The following is a 25,233-nucleotide window of genomic DNA, read 5'->3' as shown; positions in this document are numbered from 1 at the left end:
ATAGAAGATAGCAAAGCTTTGCTCAAAAATTCTAAAGGTCATCTCAATGATTTATCTGTAAGGCCCTATCAAAGGCTCCATAAAGCATTGCTATTTACAACTGATATCTCAGACAATATCAGATCTGCTAATTCACACGGCTAAATGGTAGATCATCTTGCATGTCAGCCTGGATCTGTTGCAGAGCCTTCTTTTGTTCTTGGGTTAGAAGAATGGAAAGTTGATCAAGGTCCCTGTGGTCCAAGATATGACTTAGGACCAGACAGGTGCTATAATCCTAAGGTAGGACAAGTGAGCCTGAGGATGGCCCTGTCAGCTGAAATAAAACTGCTTTTGATAATTTTTACTAGTAGGTATAGATAAAAATGCAGCTGCCAGTTCAGTGCCTGCATAGTGAGTGCCAAGGGATGAGTAGATTTGCTCTAGCAATTAAAGTACAGCTGTAACAGTAGCTGTAGTTAGAGTCTCAACTGATTCCATGTTCAATAATCCATTCTCCTTCTCCAAGCTTAGTTGTCTTCTTCACAGGCCAAATAAGTGAGCTGAATGGAGATTAGTAGGAATCACAGACTTTCATCTTTCAAGTTAAGTGTGCCTGGCACTAATCTTTGCAATTTCCCAAGGAATACAGTATTGCTTTTGGCTTATTATTTTTGTTTGTAGAGATAGTTCAAGTGGCTTTCACATGGCTTTTCCTACAATATTAGCTTCACTCTGTGACTCAGGAAACCTATAGCAATGCCAACTGCTAAGGAAGTTTATTGAAATTTTGCATTCCACAGTAAGAAATAATCACTAAAGGGGTTTGAGGAGCCAGTGGTCTCACAGTGAGAATGATCTGAGTCAAAAATCTGTTGATCACTTATTTAATCCCTATAAACCTCTAATCTGAATAGTGGACCAAAACGGTATTGTGGATCTCCAGTGATTAGTGTCAATTCACAGCCAGTGTCTAAAATCAGAATCCTCAAAAAGTGGGTTATTTTTCTTTTCCCTTTCTGTGTGTGTGTGTGTGTGTGTGTGTGTGTGTGTGTGTGTGTTCTTTTAAAAACACAGATTTGACCTTATATAATAATGTTGTTATCTTCGTGTCTGGTGGTTCATGGTTCATAGGGAAGGCAACTAGAGAGGAAAAATGAGGACAGTAAGTGTTGACAAATTGTGGCAGAGCTTATAAATGCTGTCCAAAAAAAAAAAACAAAAACAAAAACAAAAACAATAATCCTCTCTTTCTGGATTCAGAGAGTTTATCACTTATTTGGAAAATAAAGGGAGTAACCAAAGGTGCTAGTTTTGTCCTACAAGGTAACACCAAAACCAAAAGGACCATATGACAAAACAATAAGGTGCAGAGCACTGAGTTGCTGAAAACACTGCGCCAAGCGATAGCTGAGCAGTTTTGTGTTCCACAGCTGCCTTTTAAGGTTGGTAAAGCAAAAATCCTCATAGTTCGTCAGTATCTGAGTGAGAGTGAGAACCAGAAACTCCTTGTTAGATAGGCGGTGGGTGGAAAACGACCTTGTAGCAGTTCCTCACAATCTTCCCATGTTCTCACATTTTAGAACTGCCACAGGGTGTTTTTCCAAGTTTCCAGGCAGCTGTAATTGTTCCTGTATGGCCAATGTGGAGATATGCAAACTTGCCAGGGCATTATAGTGGAGCTGTTCTATAGTGAAGAGAAGCTGGGATCTACATGCCTGAGCTGAAAACCACGAGTATGAGCTGTGACTCAAGACATACTGGAACTTGTGTCATCTCTTACTGCCTCCAACGTTGACAATACAGATGCCGTCCAGGAAAATGTGGCATCCTTTGTCTCAGAACTAAACACAGAATGGATCCACGAGTCCATAAAGCTGAAGGAGAATCCAGGAAAAGGTGTAGTAGGTACAAGCCTGGCTTATGCCTGGCTAACCAATGAGAGTAGCCAGCAAATAAATGACAAAGCGTACACTAAAAATTGTCTCTGCTGATCTTCTTAGTGTAAAAAGAACAAATTGGCTGCTTTTTCCTTTTCACCTTGCAAAGCCTGTACAACATCTCTTGTGGCCTACCAATTTGAAATACACAGGGAAGGCTTTTGTGGGAAACCGCTCAACTGAGCCAAATTGATATTCTATAAATCTACCTGTTTTAGTTTCCTAGGGCCACCATAACAAAGTACCACAAATTGAGTGGCTTACAACAGAAATGTGGTGTCTCACAGTTCTGGAAGCTAGAAGTAAAAAATCGAGGTGTCAGCATGGGCTTGCTCCCTTTGAAACCTGAAGGGGAGAATTCTTCCTTGCCTCTTCTTAGCTTCTGGCGTTGGCCATCAATCCTTGGCATTGCTTGGCTTGCAGCTGCATCACTCCAGTTTCTGTCTCTGTCATCACATGGTATTCTCTCTGTGTCTCTGTCTTCACATGATGTTTGCCTCTTTTTACATGAATACCAGTCATACTGGATTAGATTCCACCCTGATAACTTCATTTTAACTTGATTATACCTGCAAAGACTGTTTCAAAATAAGTTCCTATTCAGGAAGTTCAGCTTCAACATATATTTTAAGGGGACATAATTCAACCCATCACACAAGCAGAGGCATTGAGCTTGAATAGGACTAGAGAGCACATGTAAGCTTTATGAACAAGTAGCCTAACTCTCTATGTCATTTATAATGCTACATAATGCTAAATCTCTGATACTGAATTATATCTCAAAGACACCAACCAGCCCTTTGGTGACAAGTAGATTATGTTAAGCCCCTTCCACATAGAAGGGCCAAAGATTTATCTTCATTCTATGTGAGCATTTAATATATGGATTTACCTTTTCTTCCCAAAGAACCTCAGCCAATCTACTACATGAAGATTTATGGTATACCTGATCCCCTGGCATATAATCCCACATGACATAGCTTCTGACTGGGAACATTCTTCACAGTAGAGCAGATACAGGAGTAGGTCATACTACCACATAAGCCACCAAAACCTATGAAAGTGATAACTGAGGGTAAGATTTTAGATGTACAGACAATTTAGAATGTCAAATGAGAAGCAGAGTCAGGTGTGTTCCCAAGAACAACTGCAGTAGGAGTGATTATAATTCACCTCACTGACTTCTGTCTTATACGTCCCCCCCCCTCTTAGAGAAGCATGAAGTAGCTGCTCCAAAACATGGGTGGAGAAGTGGATCTATGCAGAACAATTGGTGAACCAGGGTGCTCATGAAGGTGTGCTGTTCTGATATTCTTCTGGAGGACTCCTAGGGAAACACAGTGGACTGACAGCTTCTGTCAGCTTCTGCCTCTTTGGAGAAAACTGTGGTGTTGATGCTAAGACTAGACTCTCCTCATTGTGCTCCCTGTCGATGGCTGAGAACTGTGGGGGTACTAGTGATGGCCCAGTCCTGCCTGATGCAGGAATCCTTCAACAGGCAATCTTTGTTGTGGTCCCCTCCTATGCGTGGCTGAGACTTCTCAGACTTACCTGTGGTCTGAGGCTTTTCCTACCAAATCCTTTTTCCTCTCACTTTTTCAAAGGTGCCATATCTGCATTGTGACCAGGCTTTTCCTACCTGGTCTTATTCCCTCACCATTTATCTTTCACATGTTTTATTCCTGATAAATCTCTTACATGACCCATCCTGCTTGATGCTCGTTTCTTAGAGTACAAAATTGATGTATTGGGAATAAGAATTTAGAAACAGAAATTAAGCCAGAGAAAGTAATACTAAGGAACAAAGATGAAATAAAATCCTAAGTATGAGAAATGAGTTTCAAACATGAAGGTGTCAAGGTTATCAGGGAATTTGGATTCTTTGTCTAGCTTTAGGTGATAAACCATAATTGATCAATGCCAACTGTTTTACATCAAGCATACAAATGTCATTCAATATTTTAGAAACTAAGTGTAAAGTAGTTGAAGTCAATTAGATATAAGGGGAAGGCGGAGGAGTTCCTTGGGAGTTGGGGTAAAACTCTGAGAAAAGATTTTCTCTTGATAAGACACTCAAGAGGAATATATTTATTCCCTTCCCTTCTGGTCTTTGGATACTGTTCAGAAAGATGTAATTTTTAGATATGCACCCATCATTTTATGAATATAAGAATGGTCTTGAGGAACTACAGAAAAGCTATACCACATAAAATAACTGAGATGCTAAATTATTCAACCCTCCATTTTATCAGGTATTATGCTACTTATTGCCAGAAGCATTCTAACTGATACAAGAGTTAGATAAAGGATAGGAAGTTTGGCTAATAATGAGGATGAATTTTTTCTCTTGGTGTGGATTCTACTTAAAATATGGTATCTGAAAATGGTAATAGTAGCCAATTTATACAGCATTTATTACATAGTCAGAAATGTTAAGTTTTTATTATTTTTCTATGGGTAATATTGTTAAAACACTATTAGCAACTGGCAGCCACGAGAGAGGGTTTCTGCTAGTTTCCTTTTCCATTTATTAAACCTTATTAAGGCTACCTTCAATTTTCAAAATTCCTAGCATTTCACAATACTGGTAAAATCACCCTCACACATATTCCATATATGTCATTTAAAATTTTTCCACTCAATTTAATATTTCTCTCTTTCTTCTTTGTTTATTTGTTTTTAATTAAGGAATAATATATAAGTGTTCAAAGATAATTGACATATAGATTTAGTATTAAAATGGCACAATTAGATGCATGAAAGAGTAAATACTCTTTATGGAATCTAAACTAAAGAGTGCAAAATTGTTAAAATTCAACTATATTAATTAAGTTATGGATATCTTTACATTTACCATACTAGACTCTTCTTTTTAACTAGTGTTTTCTGAGAATAAAACCATAGACTTTTTTCTTGCACGTTCACTGAAGTAAAAAAGGGGACTGTCTTGTTGCATATCTATGCATGTCTCTCCTCACTCCCTCCCTGTGCTAGGATATGCTACTTAAAAAGCTGTTGTTTTTTTATTCTAAAACATAAAAAAAAAATAGTATTAACTTATTATTTCTGTTGTTGTAGGTAATTAAATATAGATAGGAGAAATCATAATTACTGATCAAGTTCAAACTTGCCTATCCTGAGTCAATTTATAATCAAGTTGAAAAGTAAGGAGCATTCTACTGTGTTTACAATGTTGACCTTGGATTATAACGTTAGTTACCCAGAATGAGTGTTTTAAAAAGAGAATGATTCAGAAACATCACTTCCAACCAAGATATGTGGGGACCCAATATCTTCTGCTGCAATTCTGTAGTCTGGGAGCATTGTCAGATATACACAAAATGAAGATTGAAAATTTATCTATGAACCCTGCCAAGTTTTTCAATAAATATATAAAGTAATTTAAAGTTGGAGAAGTAGTTATTTGTGTTCTAGCCTTATTGTGTGGTAAAACTCCAAAAAAACTCAAAAGTATTTCATTGAGTTAGTTAAAGTTTAGATTGTATTTAGAAGTATATCTCTAAATTATACATTTCCAAAGCCACAAAAATAATCTATTTATCTTAGAGTAGATAATTCGCTTTCCTGATCTCTACCACTGGAAAAAAAAAAAAAAAAGGAAAACATGTGTTTCACAGGGGTAGGCTCTAGAACTGAGTTGTAACGTGTTCACATATAATGTGGGTATATATTATGTAACTTTTTCCTAGACAAAAATGGCAAAAAAAAAGATTTATGGTGTGGTGGTGGTGGTGGTGGTGGTGGTGGTGGTGGTGTGTGTGTGTGTGTGTGTAATTATCTGATGCCAAATAATGGCTTTTATTATTTATTATTAGTCATTCAAACTCTTTCTCAAATGCCTTTTTTCTTCTAACACTTACAATAAATAGATTAGCTTAGTTTGGTGAGTGTTCCACAAAGTAAACAATTACAATTTACTAAAACGATCAGTGTAAGAGAGATGTATGGAAGCCTACAGGAAAGGCATTTTGCCTGGCTTAGGTTGGAGGAGAAGGCTCTGGCTGAAATGATACATGAAATAATTCATAAAAAAATTTGACAATCAGTAAAAGAAAAGAGATTTATCGATAAAAAGCAACAAAGGAAACATAAATAAGTCATTGGGATTGGAAAACTGAAATAATAAATACAGATATGTATTTCTATATAGGGTGCTCTGGTATGGAGAGATGGAAGTTTAATTGAGCAGTTGAAAAAAAAGGAGGAAAAGCAGATAAAGTTGCCACTTCTTATATCCTATGGTTAGGTGTTTTTTCAATTTTATATTTTAATTAACATTCACTAAAATCACTTATTTTGTGTATAGTTCTATGAAATTTGACAAATATTTTTGTAACCATTATCACAAATAAGATAGAGCAGTTTAATCACCTAAACACTACCTCATGCTGCCTTTTATAATCAATATCTCCTCTTATCCTCATACTCATGAGTACATGCTTAGTATTCTAACATTTGAAAATATATAATAAATGTATATGAATTATTTATGAAATTTGACCACATCTAAGCCACAGAGTTATCCTCAATAAATTCTATAGAAGGTAAAGAATAAAAACAGAAAAACAAACAACAAATGTATACATGATCATGTAAATTTACTGAATGCTGACTGTTATTTGAGTTAAAAGATGCACTTTGGTCTAACAGCCAATACCTTAGTTAATGAGGGAAACGTGATACTTTTTCATAATAGTCAGAAATGAGACAAGTAATTCAATTCTCTGTACCACCATTTAATAATGTATTGGAGATGTTAGCCATTGCAATTAGACAAGATAAAGCATTCAAAAGCGTAAGAACTGAAAGTGAAAAGATGAAATATCTGAAGTTAATATGATTACATTTCTGGAAACACAAAATAATCAATATGAAAACCATAGTAATTTTGGTAAAGTGACAATTCAAAAAAAGTCTACAAAAATAATAGTTCTCATAAATCAACAGTCACAAAAAATGTAAAGGTGTACTTGCATAAGTGGAAAGATAGTATAGGATTTTGGTTTCAACAAGATAACTTTAGCTAATGAATTGAAAATAAGCTGAAAGGGGCAAGATAGGATTCAGAGTGAACATTTGGGAAGCTATTGTGATGATCCAAAGAGAAAATGATTAGCAAGAAGCATGAAAAGCAGATCCCAAATATATTTGAAAATCAACAGCTGACAGGATTTGCCACCATATGTGAAATGTTAGAGAAAGGAATCAATTTGCCTAATTGAACCAAAAGAGCTTATTTTATGTCTCCTCTAGGTATTTATCAGTTTGTCCTTCTTTTTTTTAAGAGACACTGAAGATTTAGAGAACACCATGTCTCATCTATGATATGTCCTATAATAAAGTAGTTTAGTTTCCTATTACAGCTGTAACAAATTACCACAAACTCAGAGGCTTAAAAAACACAAATATATTTTCTTGTAATTCTGGAGGAAAGAAATATGGTCTCACTGGACCAAAATCAAGGTGTCACTCTGCATTTCTTCTGGAAGTTTTAGTGGAGAATCTGTTTCCTTGTCTTTTCTAGCTTCTAGAGGTTGCCTGCCTTCCTTAGCTAGTGGTCCCTTCCATTTCCACAGCAAGCAAGAGCCAGTTAAAGTCTTTATCACAACACGACTCTGACTCTGCTTCACTCTTCACATCTTCTCTGATGCTGTCTTTTCTACCTCCCTGTTTCACTTATAAGAACCCCCAAGATTATATTGTGTCTACTCAGATAAATCCAGGATAATTACTGTATCTCCAGATCCTAAATCATATCTGAAAAATCTTTATCACCATGTGAGGTAACATATTCACCAGTTCTAGGAATTAGGGCATGGGCATATTGGGAGGCCTGTTATTCCATCTATCACAAGTATATAACGTACTAGTTAAGTATTTGGCATAAAGTTAGAATTGAATCTTTTCACCACTTATTGTGTAAGCTCGGGCAAATACTTATTCATTATAAGCCTCCATTCCCTCGTAAATAAAATGGAGATACTAACAGAATCTCCTTTTAAAGAGTACCGACCACTGGCACCATACTTGGCACATAGAGTATTATATTCAAAACATATTAGCTACCATAATGATGCCACTAAGGGAAACGTTAGTAAAACAGAATTATGTCAGCTTATCTGACAGTCGCTTCACTTTACTGACTTATTCATTAACAGTCAGAAGTTTCCTTTCCAAGTTTAGACCAGTTTTGGATTTTTATATTTGCTCCTTAATCTTATATTAATAAAATTTTAAGCTCTTTCACTCCATCAAGAATGCTTATGGATCCTTTCTGTATGCTATCTATCATGGCAAGAAAAGCTTCCATACTTGAGTCATGTACAGTTATAATGTCAACCATATTATCATTAAAACTATTTATGAAAATTTTGAAGAGGAAGGACTGAGAGCAGAAATCTTGAGAAAGCAATTGTAAAATGTCTCAAAGTTGACATTTGTATAATTTATTAAGGTTTTGTCTCTCAGCTCCAAATCCACCGTGTGTGTGTGTGTGTGTGCGCGCGCATGTGTGTGTGTGTGAAGTTGGAGCTAGGACTCTGAATATTAACTTGCTCCTTTGCCAGCTGATATGCTGTTAGGTTTTACTAACGGAAAAACCTAGAGAAAATTGGAAGTCAGAGGGAGATGAGAAAAAAAAAATACTTGTTTCTGTTTGCTTCAGTTCTGTATCATCCCAACGAGAGACCTTCTGGTGGACAACAGCAGTCGATTCCAGCAGCAGCTGGGTCCATTAGAACTTTCAGCACTCCCAGAACTGGCCTTATTGTGTCCCCTCAGAGGTGCTGGTATCAGCCACTGTCACTTTCTCCTCAGAGGTTTGACTTCTAGCTCTACGAGGTCTCTTTTTCATGTTTCTGAGACATCAACACCTGTTTTACAGCATCACCTCCTCAAAGATTTGTTGCCGGATTCCACAGAGCCTGTTCTCCAAGCTTCTAGTTTCTAATAACCTGAAAAGGCTCACTTTATTTTCCATTCTCAGGGATGTTAGCTGCTTCTTGCTAACATCTCTAGGAATATAATACCTCAGTGTTTTATTTTTGACTTTTAATTTCTCTGAAATTCATTCAACCAGTTTCCTATTATATTTATCTCTGTTAAAATAAAATATGGTTTCTCTTCTTCTTTCTTACTGCACACTAACCAATATATCAGTCCAATTTTTCTGGAAAAATGCTTAATGGATTTCTCTAACTGTCCTGTTATAAAGTCCAGTTTTCTTTACTTCCTAAAAGGATAACAACAGATTATTGTATGTCTAGCTAAAGTTTTTAACCTAGTATTTTTCATGCTTTTACAGAGCACCTAAGAAGCCTCCAGTCTAGGAAGACAATCTATGGATCTCACTGCTTCTTACTACCTGTTCATTTCTCTTTATGTACTCTATATGGCCTGAGCTCAGTTGCACCCATTTCTTAGCTTCTGTCCCCAAATATGTTTCTGAGCCCTCACCTTTCCCATGGTACCAATTGCTGAGCTTCCATTTACTCTCCACCTCTCATATCTGGATCCCCTTTATCTCATTTTTCCTTAACATTCTTAGTGACTATTTCTGTCTCCCAGCTCCAGGAGCTCCCCCTCAACTCTGTAACCCTCTTTCATGGATTGCCCGTGGCCTTGATCTCCGTCCTCATGCTGTCGCTCCTAAAATCTTTCCAACACATCAGTTCTCGCCCTGCATCTGTTTCTGCAGCTGCATGTATCTCTCAGCCAGCAGTGCCCTCTTTTCACCTTGGTATCATTAACTCAGAACCAGACATTAAGCCGGATTCTAAGGTCATGTAGAAGAATGTAGGATAAAGCCTCTGCCTTCGGTTGATGAAATATCAAATAGATTTTAAAAGTTGACTTCCTTAGAATAGAAGCAAAATGGGTCTGTCTCAGAATCCTATCTTCACAATGCTTACTTTAATATCTTTCTTCATAATTTAACAACTGTCACACTAAATATCAACTCCAAAACCAATTTAGGAAGTATTCTTATGGGGAACAATAGCCTCCCTGCTACTCCCTTAAGTAGATTTGCCCCATTATCCTTGCAACCCAATATTGGAAGATATCTGCCCTATTTATTTCTGTCCTTATTCCAAATTGTCTGCCTACGACTGTACTCTCTTCTTATATATCTACCAGATATCTCAGTACTAGTTGTCACTTATCTGTTCCCTTTATCTACCTGACAGCACTTGTTCTAGGTTCCTTGGGACCTCTGTCACAGACTCATTTCTCTCCAGCTGCCTCTAGCATTTTAAAACTGTCCTCTGCATCTGACTACAGCACTTTCTCTTTGAAGACATGTTTTTTTCTTCCTTTTAACATATTTTCACTCCCTCTTATCAGCAAGTTTCCTTTTTAAATATTTTTAAAACAAAAGCGAGTCCGTTTAAGAAAACATATCAGAAAATAATAGTGCATTTGTTCTACAAATATTTGGTGAATTTTTTAGTGTTCCCAGTGATCATTATTTTCTCTTATAATTTACCTAAATTATCACATTAATAGTTTATTTATTTATTCTGCTTGGGGAAGATGCAAATTTCACCAACATGCAGTTTTCAAAAAAAAAAAAAGTTACTACTCTCTGTTTAAAAAAACAAAAACAAAAAAACAGGACAACATTTAATAACTGCCAGTCTTACTGAACATGGCTGGTAGGTACATTAGCCACCACTACTTCTGGAAGCTTACTGATAGCCACTTGGTGTTCGTGTACGTGAGAAATTTTCAGATTCCCCTGGAAGCAAAATCCTCAAAACCAAGAGATTAGAATTGATGTTAAGCCACAACAGGCTTACCTACAATCTTGCAAATCATAGATTTTAATTTCCTATCACTGATATTTGTCTTGTACTTGCCGGCTTAAGGCTCTCTTCTTGAGAGAGAAGACAGACACAAAATGGGTTTGGTTAGCTACATTGTTAAAGAATATCTGGCTTTAGCAAGCTAATTTGCATATCGTTGATTCCTTAAGTATCTGTAAACATGAGATGTAATTACACTTAAAATAATTTAGAAAATGTAATATCCATGTCATCATTAATGACCATACTATGCTAATGTATTTTTTCTGCAATAGCCTCCTTTACCCAAAAAAAACAATTGATTTACTTTTAATTATGTATTTGAAGAGTTTGTATCTGATTATAACTCAAAGTCAGGTTTCCTATGAGATTTTATTGCTAGTCTCGGTGTGTTTCTAATGTTTAACAGTAATATTTAATGTTTATTTATACCAGTGTTTGCATTCAGGCTGAAATCCAAATTGAAAGCTCTTTCATAGTGTTCCATCCATCCTGGGAAAATTCTACCCACCTCGGGAAGATCTAATTATATCAAGCAAAACATAAATCTCGACATTATTAATATATTCAATTTTCCTTGTCATAATTAAACTCTGCCTAAAGAAAACATGGAAAATATTTTAATTCATTCAAAAGAATGAGGTTAATGCTGAAGACTCTTATTTCATTCAGGCAATACATAGATATTCGTAATAAGCAGTAGATCATGGTGGCAGAGAACATGGCTTCTGGATTTAGAAAGCTTGAGCTAAAATGCGTAATGTAGTGTAATATGCGTCATTTTGGACAATTTAGTCTCTGTTAGTCACAGCTTTTTGGTAAAATTACAATGATGTAATATTTATAAATCTCATAGAATATAGGCTAGATTAGATATAATTTTCAATAATGGCAAATAATTACTTTGTTAATACTATTTTTAAATGCCCACATTTTGATGTTAAAATGGTATCTGTGCCAGCAAGTTAAAAACAATAAAATGACATTAACAATAGCACATATCTTGATTCAGGGTTCAAAGATACAAGGGCAAAAAGGAATTGTGTCTTTCAACTAAATATGCATTTATAATGCCTCACAAAAGTCATAAAGAATAATAATTGGTCATTTGTATTGAAAAAGCACTGTAGGCCCGGGATGGTATAATCATGACAACACTGCATGCCTCTGATAAAGAAATCATCTCCATATATATCGAGAGTCATAGATTGAAAAATAACATAACTCACCTAAAGCAACTAATTCCATAACAAGAGTGTTACTGGTATTTAAACGCAGACTTTTCAAATGTCACTGTCCATACTTTTAAGCATTATACACTAGTACATATATATGCAGCGGTGGGAGGTCCATAGTTGGATAGGGATAACCAGCACTGATTCTGAATTCACTTAAGCTCATGTCCACCAATCAAATTTTTAAGAAATCCAAGACAAGACTTCGATCAACCTAGCTTAGATCCCAGGGTTTTCCTGGAGCAACATATATGGCTGAGCAAACAGAACACCACATTAGGATTATCTCAGATCATAGGCCAAACCCACATTCAGGATGATGTGTTCCAGAGATTGGCAGCCTCCACTAAGCCCTATGGATTGAAGAAACTTTTCTCAGAAGATGCTTTTCTTACTGTTCAGGGAGAATAAGTAACTTGTACCCACAAGTGGGGCCTCTCCTGGCCAACCTACCGTACATTTTCTGCATCAGAAAACAGTGCCTTCCACTAGAAAATATTGTGTTAAGTGGTATGGTTTAGGAAATCAAGCGAGGGATGGATTTGGTACCCTCACTTTTCCTTTCGGTTGCTTGCTTTCTGCTCTGTCCAACATTCTGAAACAACAGAAGGAGGGTACAAACTCAGGAAAAGGGAGATACCAGTTAAAGAAGGGAGGATGCAGACATTTCTTTCTATATCCACTTAGGAATTTGGCAGAGCACCTCTGGGAGACTTCTAACTTCTGTTTTCTTTCAGCTTGGTAAATACAGATGTTATGGTGTGTCCCTCGCAGAGAATATATTAGTCTCTCAAACTGTGGTTGGGTACTTTGAACCTGGAAGGAACACTGTATCAAGACACCATCCCCAAGTGGCATGGCTTCAGAAGGTTTCCAGTTTTAGTCTCTCCTTATTTATTATTTTTAATATTTATTTTTCAATTAGAGTTGACATTCAATATTATTTTATATTAGTTTCAGGTATACAGCATAGTGGTTAGACATTTATATAATTTATGAAGTGATTCCCCAATTAGTCTAGTACCTACCTGGCACTGAACAGTTATTACAGTATTATTGACTATATTCCCTATGTTGTACTTCCCAGCCATGTGACTGTGTTGCAACTACCAATCTGTGCTTCTTAATTCCCTCACCTTTTTCACTCAGCCCTCCAATACCCACTGCCATCTGGTAATCACCAGTTTTTTCTCTGCATCTATGAGTCTGCTTCTGTTTTGTTTGCTCATTTATTTTATTCTTTAGATTCCACATTTAAGTGAAATCATATGCTATTTGTCTTTCTCTGACATATTTCACTTAGCATAATACCCCTCTAGGTCCATCCATGTTGTGGCAACGCCAGTTTTACTCTTGTCCTGCACCCCGGTATAAGCAGGGCATGTAACATAGCTATCTCTCAAACAGTCATGAACCAGGGCAATTAAGCATATCACATATGGCTTTTCCATTCTTTTCAATCAATCTCTCATCACTACACAAGATTGCCGAGGATCATAAGCATATGATTTAGATCGTTAGTCATGACCCTCCAACCCTGTCACCTGTTTTCATAGGCGGACAGATACTTTGGGAGCCTGTGATCCTCACAAGGTCCCTAAAAAGCTCTAAATATTTGGGTTCAATAGGTTTGACAGTTAACTCTGGTTTTACAACCAGAATATTTGACCAATGGTAACTCACATTTCTTTTAGGAGGTTAGATAACATAGGCTTAACTTTATTTGAGATTATCATAACTAATTTTATGTATTCAAAATATAGATATTTTAGAGAGATTTGGACCTTTCTTACCATAAAAGCAGATGATGAAATTGCTTGGGTATAAACTAACACACAGGATTTCATCTAATATGTTTATCTTTTGAGAAGTCCTCCTGAATTGGTGATGGGAGGTGAAAATGATGGGAAAAAACATGATGCAAACTAACTTATGCTTCAAAAATATTTGGATAAACCCTAGTGCTGCTAAGGAGTGAGGTGAGTAAACGAGATCTTGCTGAACTGGTCATTTTGAAAGAAACCTTTCCTGTTGAGATTTTCACTGTCATTTTCAACACTTGGGTAAATTAATTCAAATTATCGGCTTCTGCAAGTCATCCATCATTACTTGAGATCTATGGCTGCATCACCCAGATACTGTAAGAAGAACTGTGTCATTTTTATTCTTGTCCTTCCTCGGTAAAAATGAAGAAGCTCACTTTATAATAATACATCAATCACTGGCTCTCCTAGTCACTATGCAATGATTCTGTAGTCAGCATGAACTGCCCTCATTCTGAGATTTTGTACAATGACTTTGTGCTATCATATCTTAAGAATAAGAAGAGTTATTGTCAAGTTCATTATCTCAGCAGGGAATGTTTGTGATGATGAAACTGCCAACCTTCATCAGGTTGTTCACACTTCTTCCATTTTATTAACACGACTCAATTCAGCCTCCCTCTGATCATAACTCGTTTTGATTTTAACTCGCTTTAAAAGCGAGTCAATTTGATTTTTCAAACCTTGTTGGTTTAAACTCATTTTAACACATTCTGATATAATATCTTTTGTATTTTAGCAAAAAAAAAAATTTGAAAGGAAAAAGAAATTGATATCCTCTTGACTTTGCTATCTTAACAGGAAAATGTAAGAAAGTAGAAAACTGACAAATGTAAAAGTAGCACTAGTTCATTTACTACTTCCAACTGCTAACTTTCTTCTGCTACCCTTACAAATCACTAAACTATTAATTCTCAAATCCCAATCCTGGCCTAATCCAAACTACTTTTAACCTATCCACTTGGCTATGCCCTGACAGTGTGCTATCATATTTCATAGAAGTAAAGGAGCCCACTATGATAAGCTAGGAGACAGATGATCCAAGCAAAACTGCCAGCTTTTATGAAAGATGATTTATGCCATTCCATCTTTATGACATAGCTCTCTACTAACATGTCCGGCTACTAGCTTGTTACATTCTCATTTTGCTTCAAGTTTTACTCCAATGTTCTCTGACAATGTAGAATGCTAGTGGCAATATATTAGAAACAATTTAAAGTACATTTCTGAACTGTGTAATGCCACTTGCAAGGAACTCACAAATAAAAATAAATAAATAAAAGTAGTTCCTCCAAGGTACTTTTTAACTTGCTCGTTTGAAATTCTGAATAAATGTTATCAGATAAAGAGCACTATTATTGGTAGTGAAGTTCCCAGGTAAGCCCCAAATGCACCCAAAAAATCATGTATTTGCACTAAAAATCAATAATAATGAGAAGTTTTGAAATACTAATCAAAAGTTGAAAATAAAATTGTTTAAGATCAAGTTTTCCATATATCTTTAATATCCATTCTGGAAGGAAATTTAGTTTAACTACAGAAAAGTAAGGTGGCAGATAAATCAAAATCAAAAGAGAGCTTCTGGATATTTAAAATTGTAGAGGTATAGCACATTAAAGTTAGCTAGAAACCTTAAATCATCTGTATCCCTTGCCTTTTTTATTTTTTCCAAAGCCCTATCCAATTCCTCAAAGTTAGACATTTAGCTCTATCGGTAGTGTTAGTGCAATTAAGTTTTCGCACAAATTCAGGTATTATAGCTTCTGCTCCCCATCTCAATTCAGTAGGATTTTAAATAAAAGGCCCAACCTTGGCACTGCGAGTTTGTATCACTCTAAAAAACTCCTAATTGGCTAATAAGTTACAGAGGACTTTGGCTTTTGGATGGTCTCAGTAAATCCTATTATACTTTTAAATTATCTTGCTCCCTCCTAATCCATCACTTCTTAGTCTGTGTTTAAAAATTCTGCCCACGACCCTGACAAGCATTCTATTCCATTTCAAGACCAAAGACTTCATTCAAATACCAAACATCGAGTAGTGAGAGATTGTTCATGGTTTCTCCCATGTTTTCTTTTGCCCAGCTGCTATATCTCCCAGACATTTAACCTTAGACATGCAGTCATTCGGTTTCCCTGATTATAAGAATTTATTAACGCAAAAGCTCATTATCACTCCAAAATGAACTTTTTTTGATATTATCTCCAGCTTATTAATTCTTCTACTGTCTTTCCTGCCCAATAAATTAATTCTGTGCTATGTTCTGCCTGATCGCCATTATTTTGTAGCTAAAAGTAAACCTATCATGCAGAGCTGATTCATTAACTATGACTAAAAATATTCAATATAGAATTTAACAATTCTACCTGATGGGATATATCTCTGAACATATGCTGTCAAAATGGTAACTATTTTTAGACACTGTTTCTGTACAATCCCTATCTTTACTCCTGGTGAGCCACGTAGTATCCCCATCCTTAAAATATCCTATGTATGCACATCATACATAGTTTCCTTGGTATTAGGGACCATCTATGATATCTGTACAGATGTTCATCGACTTACATCCCGATAAACTCATTGTATGTTGAAAATATTGTAAGTCTAAAATGCGTTTTAGACACTTAGCCTACTGAATATCATAGCTTAGCCCAGCCTATCTTAAACATGTTTAGAACACTTACGTTAGCCCACAGTTGGGCAAAATCATCTAACGCGATGCCTGTTTTATAATAAAAGTGTTGACTATCTCATGTAATTTATTATGTATATCAATTCCACACCACCTGTAAAGTCAAATCATTGTAATGCAAATTATGTACACTTAAGTATCAATTTTGCTATTCCTGGTCTTGTAGATATAGGCATTTCCTTTAGTATTTCCTTTAAAAGACAAGGAAACTAAACCTCATGAGTCTTACTAAAATGTTTCATGTGAAAGTTAACTGTCTTTACCATAAGGCTCACTTAATAGGTAAGTAATCTGCTATGGAGTGAATATTTATCCCCTCAAACATTATATTTTAAAATCTTAATCCCAATATGGTGGTATTTGGAGATGGGGCTTTAGGGAGGTAATTAGGTCATGAGGGTAGAACCGTTGCAATGGGTTTAGTTCTTTAATAAGAAACTCTAGAGAGCTTGTTTCCTGTCTCTGCTCTCTGCCATGTGGGAATACAGTGAGAACCATCTGCAAACCAGGAAGTGAGCTCTCACTGGACACCTTGATTCTGGACTTCAAGACTGGTGAGAAGTAAACATTTGTTGCTTAAGCTACCCAGACTATGGTTATTTGTTATAGCAGGTCGAACTGATTAAGACATACTCATTGACTAATTATTAATTATGAACTGTGAACTATTTTTCAATTGACTGTTTATTTCTGTGTGTGTGTGTGTGTGTGTGTGTGTGTGTGTGTGTGTGTTGTGGTTTTACACATTGGGTTAATAGATCCATTTAAAATTTTCTACGGCCATGCCACCCTGAACAAGCCCAACCCCGTCTGATCCCAGAAGCTAAGCAGGGTTGGGCCTGGTTAGTACTTGGATGAGAGACCACCTAGGAAGACCAGGTGCTATAGGCGTAAAAAATTTTTAAAAATAAGGGATTGTAAGCTGACAAGGTCCTTACAATCTGCGAGGTCAACCAAGGGTTGTCTCATTTAAAAAAAAAAAATCTCTCTCAGGAAAAAGCATGTACTAAACATTTAGTGATAGGCCATTCGATGGACAAAAATGCAAAAATTCAAGGAATTAGAATGTAGCAGAGATTTCCTCAGGATTAGAAAAAACAAAACATTCAAAACAGAACCCATGTATATGACATAATTGTTAGCTTATAGTGATTAGCTTTTAAGATAGTGCTCTTTTACTTTAGTTTGGTTCACTTTTGTTTTGGTAGTCGCTTTAGTAGTCACTTGACCAGTGACATAAAAAGCAGGACACCCTCAACAAGGTATGCACTAACCTAAAGTGCATCTGACCCCCCATGACACTACCCCAAATCTCTAAACATCAGGATTGCCTCTGAGAAATACAAGACTAAAAGTGGGAATCATGTTTCCCTATGAGCATAATCTCTTTAGAGTCTTCCTTATTTTTACCAAAAAGTATGTGCACATAAAGATACAGTCTTTATAGTAAGGTTTTTAAAATCTACAAATAAATGGACTTTATGTATTCTATGACTGTTCTCAAAACATTTTAAAGATTAATTAACATCATTATGTATTGATATATTTCATTTAATTTCAATGATAGTATTCAGTTATATGAATATATGGTGATTTATTTTTCTCTTTCTCTGTCAATTGATATTTGATTGCTTCTTTTTGACTTTTATTAAGATTGCTACTATGTACTATTCTTGTAGACATGCACAGTTTTCTCTAGAGTGTGTACCCAGGAGATTGGCCTATGGTTAATACAGTTAATAGAGTATGGATGTGTTCAACTTCACTAGATAATGCTTATCTCTTTCACAAAGTGCTTGAATTAATTTCTTTCTCATCAGTGAAGAGTGTGAGAGTGAAGTGTTCCCATATCTCCATATGTACCAACACATAATATTTTCAAATACAGTATTTTATTTTTGCCAGACTGCTGGATGTTTAAAGCAGTAACCTATTGTCATTTTAATGTGGATTTCCCCAACTGGCAGTGAGTTCAACATCTTTCCATGTTGATAAATTGGACATTTGGATATCTGCCTTTGTGAAGTGACTATTTAAATAGTTTGGCCAATATTCTTGTTTGAATTTTCTGGCCATTCTCTATTGTTATATCTTTCTATCTTACATGTTTTATACATATGCTCTCCAAGATGGTTGCCTTTAAAAATAAAGAGTCTTTTAATAAACAGATATTCTCAACTTTAATGTAGTTACATATATTAATTTTTTTCCTTCATTAGTAGCATGTTTTGAGTCTTAAAAAAACTTTCACTAACTTGAGGTCACAAAGATATTCTCATATACTACCTTCCAATACTTTTTGTATTACCTTTCTTAATTAGGTAGTTAGTCTATCTGGAAGAAATTTTAGTGGGGATAAAATTTCTTGTGATTCCCCTTCTGGATGCTCAGTTCTTGCAACATCAGTTATTGAAATGACCCTATTTTCCCAGCTACTCTTCAGTGGCCCTTGCTTTATACCAAGCATTTGTATATATGTGATCTATTTCCAGGCTCTCTATTATCTATCCCTGCACCAATACTGCTCTCTCAAAATTTATATAGGTTTGTAATAAATAATAATAATAATAATATTTTGTAGAACAAGTTATCCAACTATAGTATTCCTCTTCAAGACTATCTTGGCCATTATTGACTCTTTGCAAATGATTTTGTATAAATTTGAGAATTAGCTTTCTCCTAAAATATGCATTGTGATTGGGTTCAGGTTATGTTAAAAGTATAAGTCAATTTGAAGAGACTTAAAATATTCACAATATTAAGACTTCTTATCCATATGTGGTATATCAATAGATTTATTCAATTATCTAAAGCATCTCCTTTAAATTTAATAATTTTTGAAGAGTTCTTACCCATTATATATTTCTTCCTATATGTTTTATTTTTTATGATATATAAATTATTTTTTTTAATTTTTTCTTCTAGTTTTTTCGATTGGTATACATAAATTCAATTGATTATTCTATAATTTTTTGTTTAGAAAGCTTGCAAACTTCTCATAACATTAGGAATATCTGTGTTGACTTTTAGAAAATTTTTTTATACACATATCATCTGAAAATTGTAGCAACTTTGATTCTTTTCAATCAATCCTTAAACATTGATTTACATCTGTTGCCTTAATAAGAAGGTCAAGGTTTCCAGTATAAAGGTAAATAGAAGTAGAGATTGGGACAATTTTTTCTTATTGGTGAATTTAAAGAATAACCTTTCAACTAAATGTGAGGTTGGCTGTAGTTTTTCTGAAGATATATTTATCAGAATAAAAAGTTTCTTTTTGATCTCAATTTGTTAATGTCTTATTGTGAGTGAATATTGAAGTTTATCCAAAAAATCTTTTGAAATAATCACAGTTAAAATTTTTAACTGCTAATGAGGTGCATTACATTGATCAGTAGTATAGTAACTTCTGAGAAAATAATTCTAATATCTTTAAAAAGGCTTAAATTGTTAAGAAACATTAGTAATACAATGGGGCCCAAGCAGATTTTCTCTATTCTCAGTTTTTCATCTATTTTTAAATCCTCCCATAAACACACTGAATTTTACCCGTATTTAATAATAGAAGTGCTCTGTTCATCTCGCTAAAGAGATATCTCAATTCTTCAGATTTTTGAGACAAATTTCTCCTAATATTTATAAATTCAGTAGATCAAATACAGGCAATAAATTATGATATTTGTGATATTAATTTTTGTGCAATACTGTGCTTACTTTAAAAATTAACAGCTTATATATATGAGCTGATAGTATTTGAATGTATAGGTTAGAAAACTATTCTAGAACTAAACGTAGTTTCCTATCACATTTTGAGCCCTAAAAATTCATTCATATGCTAAAAGTAGATGGTCAGTCAATTCATGAAACAATAAAGACTACTACCCTATAAAAATCTTGTGAACACAAGATAAACTACAAAATACACAAGGGTATTGGATATAATATGTTTACGGCACATTTTTAAAATACACAACTAGAATAAAAAGAGACAGAGAGAGACAGAGCTATTTTTCGGAGCCTGAAAATCTAAAGCAGGAATCCAGATATTTAAGCTGGATAAAGACTTAGGACACATGCTAAGACCTGGGTCAAGAGACAAAAATTTCTATAATGTATGTTAAATGTCTTAACCACATTAGAAGTCAAAGATGATTAGCTTTTGAACACAATGTTTACATCTATTGTATTTTTGTAACTTATAAACCATCAATACAGTTTATGCCTAATGGTTTAGTCCGGTACAAGAGTGCCTTAAAGATGAGTCAATAAGATAACCAAGAAATATAAGTGATAAAACTCATAAAATATGTACTTGTATGTATATAACTATTTTTCATTAAATTATCAGTTATGTACAAGGAAAATTTTCAATTTGATTAAATAAGCAGTATGATTTTATTCTCAACCATTTTCCAACAAACTTGGCATGGAAAGAAATAATCTTAGAGCTTATCCAATTCTGCATTAATACAATTTCATATTGTATAATTCTGAATGATTTTTATACATTCAATATAATGACAAATACACATTGAGAGTACATTTTAGTCAATTTAGCTAGAATTTTTAACATAAACTTTGGTATTATTCTTTGTAGATGATAATCCATCAATTGTAATCAGATCTCAGATTTGTTGTTTAATGAAGGATAACCATATCTGACTTTTACCTTTTGTTGCTGCATGACTACTAAAGGGACGGCATCAGTTTTTTTTTTTTTTTAATTTAATTTCCTTCCCACATACCCATACGCTTCTGAAAATAATGACCCTTATTGTCATGCCAGTAATCCTTTTATAAACATAAAGAATTCTATTAATAAATAGAGATGCAGCACTGTTAGGCAAGGAATGCTTTGTTTCAGAAGCACTATCTGATGAAGTCAGATATATTTATGCAGTGTGAAGGAGCAGATACATGCCTGAAGCACTTGGAGGTAGGGAACTGGCTTTTTTTTTTTTTAATTCAAATAGGACTCTAACAGATTCAAAATCCCCAGTGATTGCATCTCTACTTTGCTTAGTTTCAAGCACTGCTATAAAATATTGTACGATAATTAGTTTCAATACAGTTATAAGCTTTTATTTTTAAATGGCCTACATGTTTAATTTACTCAGTATGACTTTAATCTTGCCAGATTGTGTCACAATAACAGCTGCTTTTTAAAGTCTCAACTGGGACAGTAGTTGAAAGTCCTTGAAAAGTAAATGGCATATATTCAATTAAGCTAAAGAAATTGCTAAAACAAGTATTATTTAGTGGGCTTTTAATTAGATGACTTCTATTACACTAGTGGTCTGAAAGGGATTTCGCAGCCTCCCAAGATTGGGCTAGTTAGAAATAAGATCGTACGAATTCCACTTACCTCTTATCTTGAGAGAGCTTATTCACAGGTTGGGTACTTTTTTTTTTTGTCATCGTCATCCATACGTCTGGCATTACACCATTAATTCCCCAAATGAGGCTCAAGAGGTAAAATGAGGTAGACCATCTTTAGGTGGTGAATCAAAGAGAAAAGACATTTTGGTCATGAGACACAGAGATCTTTAACCTCATACCCCAGGAATTTTCCAACATTAGGACAGAGTGGCTGAACCATGATTAGGATTTCTTCCTTGCTTGAAAATTGCTAAGGCAGAAAGAACATTCACCCTCTTCTTCATTGGAATTATTCACGGTTTCTCAGTGGGTCTTACTTGTATTTCAATAAAAGGCCATTTATGTTTTGACCCCTGATTATCTTACTAGCCTTACTCCTTTTTACCACTGCTGCCAAATTTTTAACTTTCAATTCTGGTGATACTGAGCTTTTTATTATTTTCAAAATCATAATGTTCTTCTGTTTCTTTGTAATTTTTCTCACCACTTGGGATGAGCTTTCATGTGAGAAACTCTGTTTAAGACATTACTTTAGCATAATCTTCTCCATGACTCTTCTCAAGATTCGATATGCTTCATCCTACCAAGTCTCCCACCCAGACAGTGAATGTTTTCATTTGTCAGTACTGTCTGAACACATATCTATGCTGTAAATGTCTATTTCACACAATAAATGACGAGATGTTTTTGGTTAAGGATTTTATGTGGTTCAGATATTTATTCCAAATATATATACTACATACTCAATAAAAGTTGGTTGAACTAAACTACATTATCAATGCATTCTTTATTCTTCCCACAAACAAACTTGCCAATTATTGATTCACTGTTTCAGGTACAAAAGGAAGCAACACAAACACACATGAGTTGGTTTTAATGTAGAAAAATCATGGGACCATGGCTTTTATACTTGGGTCAATTCTTATTTCTTCCATCTCCTATAAATCAGGTCAAAAATAAGATAAACTGTCTAAACCTCTGTTTCCTTTTCTATAAATAGGGGTATGAGTTACATTTGCTTCAAAGGATTACCTTAAACAATTAAATGATCAATGTAAAAGAATGTCATAGGTCATATGGCCAAAAATAATTGATGTATCGAATGCCAGGTACTTTATTCACATTACCTAATTGGATTGTCACTAGAAAACAATGCAATAATACTTTTATCAGTCCTGTTTACTAATGAGTGAAGTGAGGTTTAGACAGGTCAAGGACTTTGCTTAATGGCAAAGAAGGAGATTAACTCTAGAAACCATATATTTAACCATTATAATACAAAAAAATAAAGGATACTGACACAGAGATATTTGATCAGTATATGCTCAATAGCAGCCTCTACAGTACAGTGTCAACTATTAAAGATAAGACATCATAGCTGGAAAACTGCAGACCTGTTTGAACTGCTTCACCCATAGTATAACTTAGCGATTAAGAACAAAAATAAGTTGGCTATGCTTTTTTCAAAAAGTAATCTAACATATATAATAAACATATGTAATAAATGGCACATATTCAGAAGAAGTTAGTAAAATAATCTGAGAAATTTAAATCATGGTTTGAGTATTAAGTTAATAAAAATCTGAACTAAAGGTTGTCATTCAATTTCATAATTTTTCCACCAGGTAACTTGTCATTAATGGCTGAGAAGAGATATGTCTTGCTTATTAAAGACAAAACACGTCTGTTTCACTATTTATTTTCAGAGTCCAGAGATTCCATACTATGTTCCAATTACTAAGTCAATTCCAAACTGCCTATTCTCATTATCTCTGTGTCTGGAGTCTCATTCTTCACTTTCGCTTTCCAATATGCTCCTCTTCCTTATTGACATTCATAGTATATGTAGCTCTTGGCTACATTCCATCCTTCTTGTCTACCAAATCTTACCCTCAGATCTCTCCCTGAATTGTATTCATATAACAACTTATAAAAGTAAAATGAATAATACTAATGAGTGCTTATCATATCTCATTTATATTATTAAAAATTTTTAAAAATCTACTTTCTACTTAATTATCATTCAGTCCTAAGAATTAGGGATTATTAGCATCGTTATAAATTAAGAAATTGAAGCTTGATTTTTCATAGTCAGGCTGCTAAAAAACACACAGCTTGTGTTTGAGCTCTGGTCTGTCTCACTTCCAATGAGAACTGTCACACTTTATCACCTCCCTGAATGATTCACACTTCCTGTATTCAGTAAACAAGCATTGAATATCTCTTTCATTCTAAGTATGGTATTTATTATTGAGGATTCAAAATATAATAATAAAACACAGAGATTTGAAGAAAGAACTCTGGATGATCAAGTAGTGTAGATAAAGGGAAAGCACTGAAGGTAAGTCAGATGCCATGACTAAAACTCCAGAACCTTATCCATCTGGAATTCTGTAACATTTTTTCCACTCATGAGACACTAACTAGTCGGCATATGGATATCAGTGGATAGCTAATTTTCTCCTCGCCTTTGGTAGCTCTGTAAAGAATCAGCTCAACAGGACTGAATTAATTTAATGGAAATCGAGGTGGAAAATAAGCAACAGGCTCTGAAGTCTCTCTATTTTTAACGAGGCTATCTTCTTCACTAAAAAGCTTCCATTGTTGCACAGTTGTCTGGATTATTCCTGACCTTTCATGAATATGTACAGAATTCTCCACTAAAACCTTCACTGCGGTGTGTCCAGGCCAGCCTAAGTATTCCTCTTTGGGACAATATAGTTTGGGATATCACATGTATTCTGCTACACTTCTCTTTGTAAATCTCCCACCAAAAAAAAATATGTTACATTTGTATTATGGTAGGGAACTAGTCATACACATGTGTGTGTTTTCTTTGTGTGGCCCCATCCATTTCAACATAACAAAAATTACTCTATTTAAAAATGTACTGTACTTTAAACTATTACATATCATTAATAATAGTTACATTTTTTTGACAGTCACTATAGGAAAGTTATTATACATATATTACAATCTTGCAAGGTAGGTGTCATTAACATCCATCTTTTCCAGCAAAGACTATAAGTTCAAAGAATTATATTAATATTTTCTATATTATATATTGATAGTCTATATATAGATATTGCTCCTGCAATATAAAAGGACATACTTTTGTCTTTATAGAGTGAGGAGAAGAGACAAATATTCCTTCAAATAATTCATAATGACATATTGTGATGTATGATAAAGCAAAATAAATAGTACCACGATAAAAACAGTGTTCAATTTAGGGGATTAGAAAAGGTATAACTGAGAAAGTGACACTTGAGAAGAGATCCTGAATATAAATAAAATCAGAAAGATGAACCGTATATGAGGAAAATAATCGCGGTAGAGAAACTAATTGAAATTCTTAAG

General features: G+C 34.6%; 1 pseudogene; it reads left to right on the top strand.

Moving 5' to 3' along the window:
• Nucleotides 1-17,266: 17,266 nt before the first annotated feature.
• On the top strand, nt 17,267-17,385 carry LOC118609183 (annotated as a pseudogene).
• Nucleotides 17,386-25,233: the final 7,848 nt, after the last annotated feature.

This window comes from Rousettus aegyptiacus, unplaced genomic scaffold (genome assembly GCF_014176215.1).
Source record: "Rousettus aegyptiacus isolate mRouAeg1 unplaced genomic scaffold, mRouAeg1.p scaffold_m13_p_10, whole genome shotgun sequence".
Taxonomy (NCBI): Eukaryota; Metazoa; Chordata; class Mammalia; order Chiroptera; family Pteropodidae; genus Rousettus; species Rousettus aegyptiacus.
The sequence above is the reverse complement of the archived record's forward strand: the minus strand, read 5'-3'. Positions and strand labels throughout refer to the sequence as shown.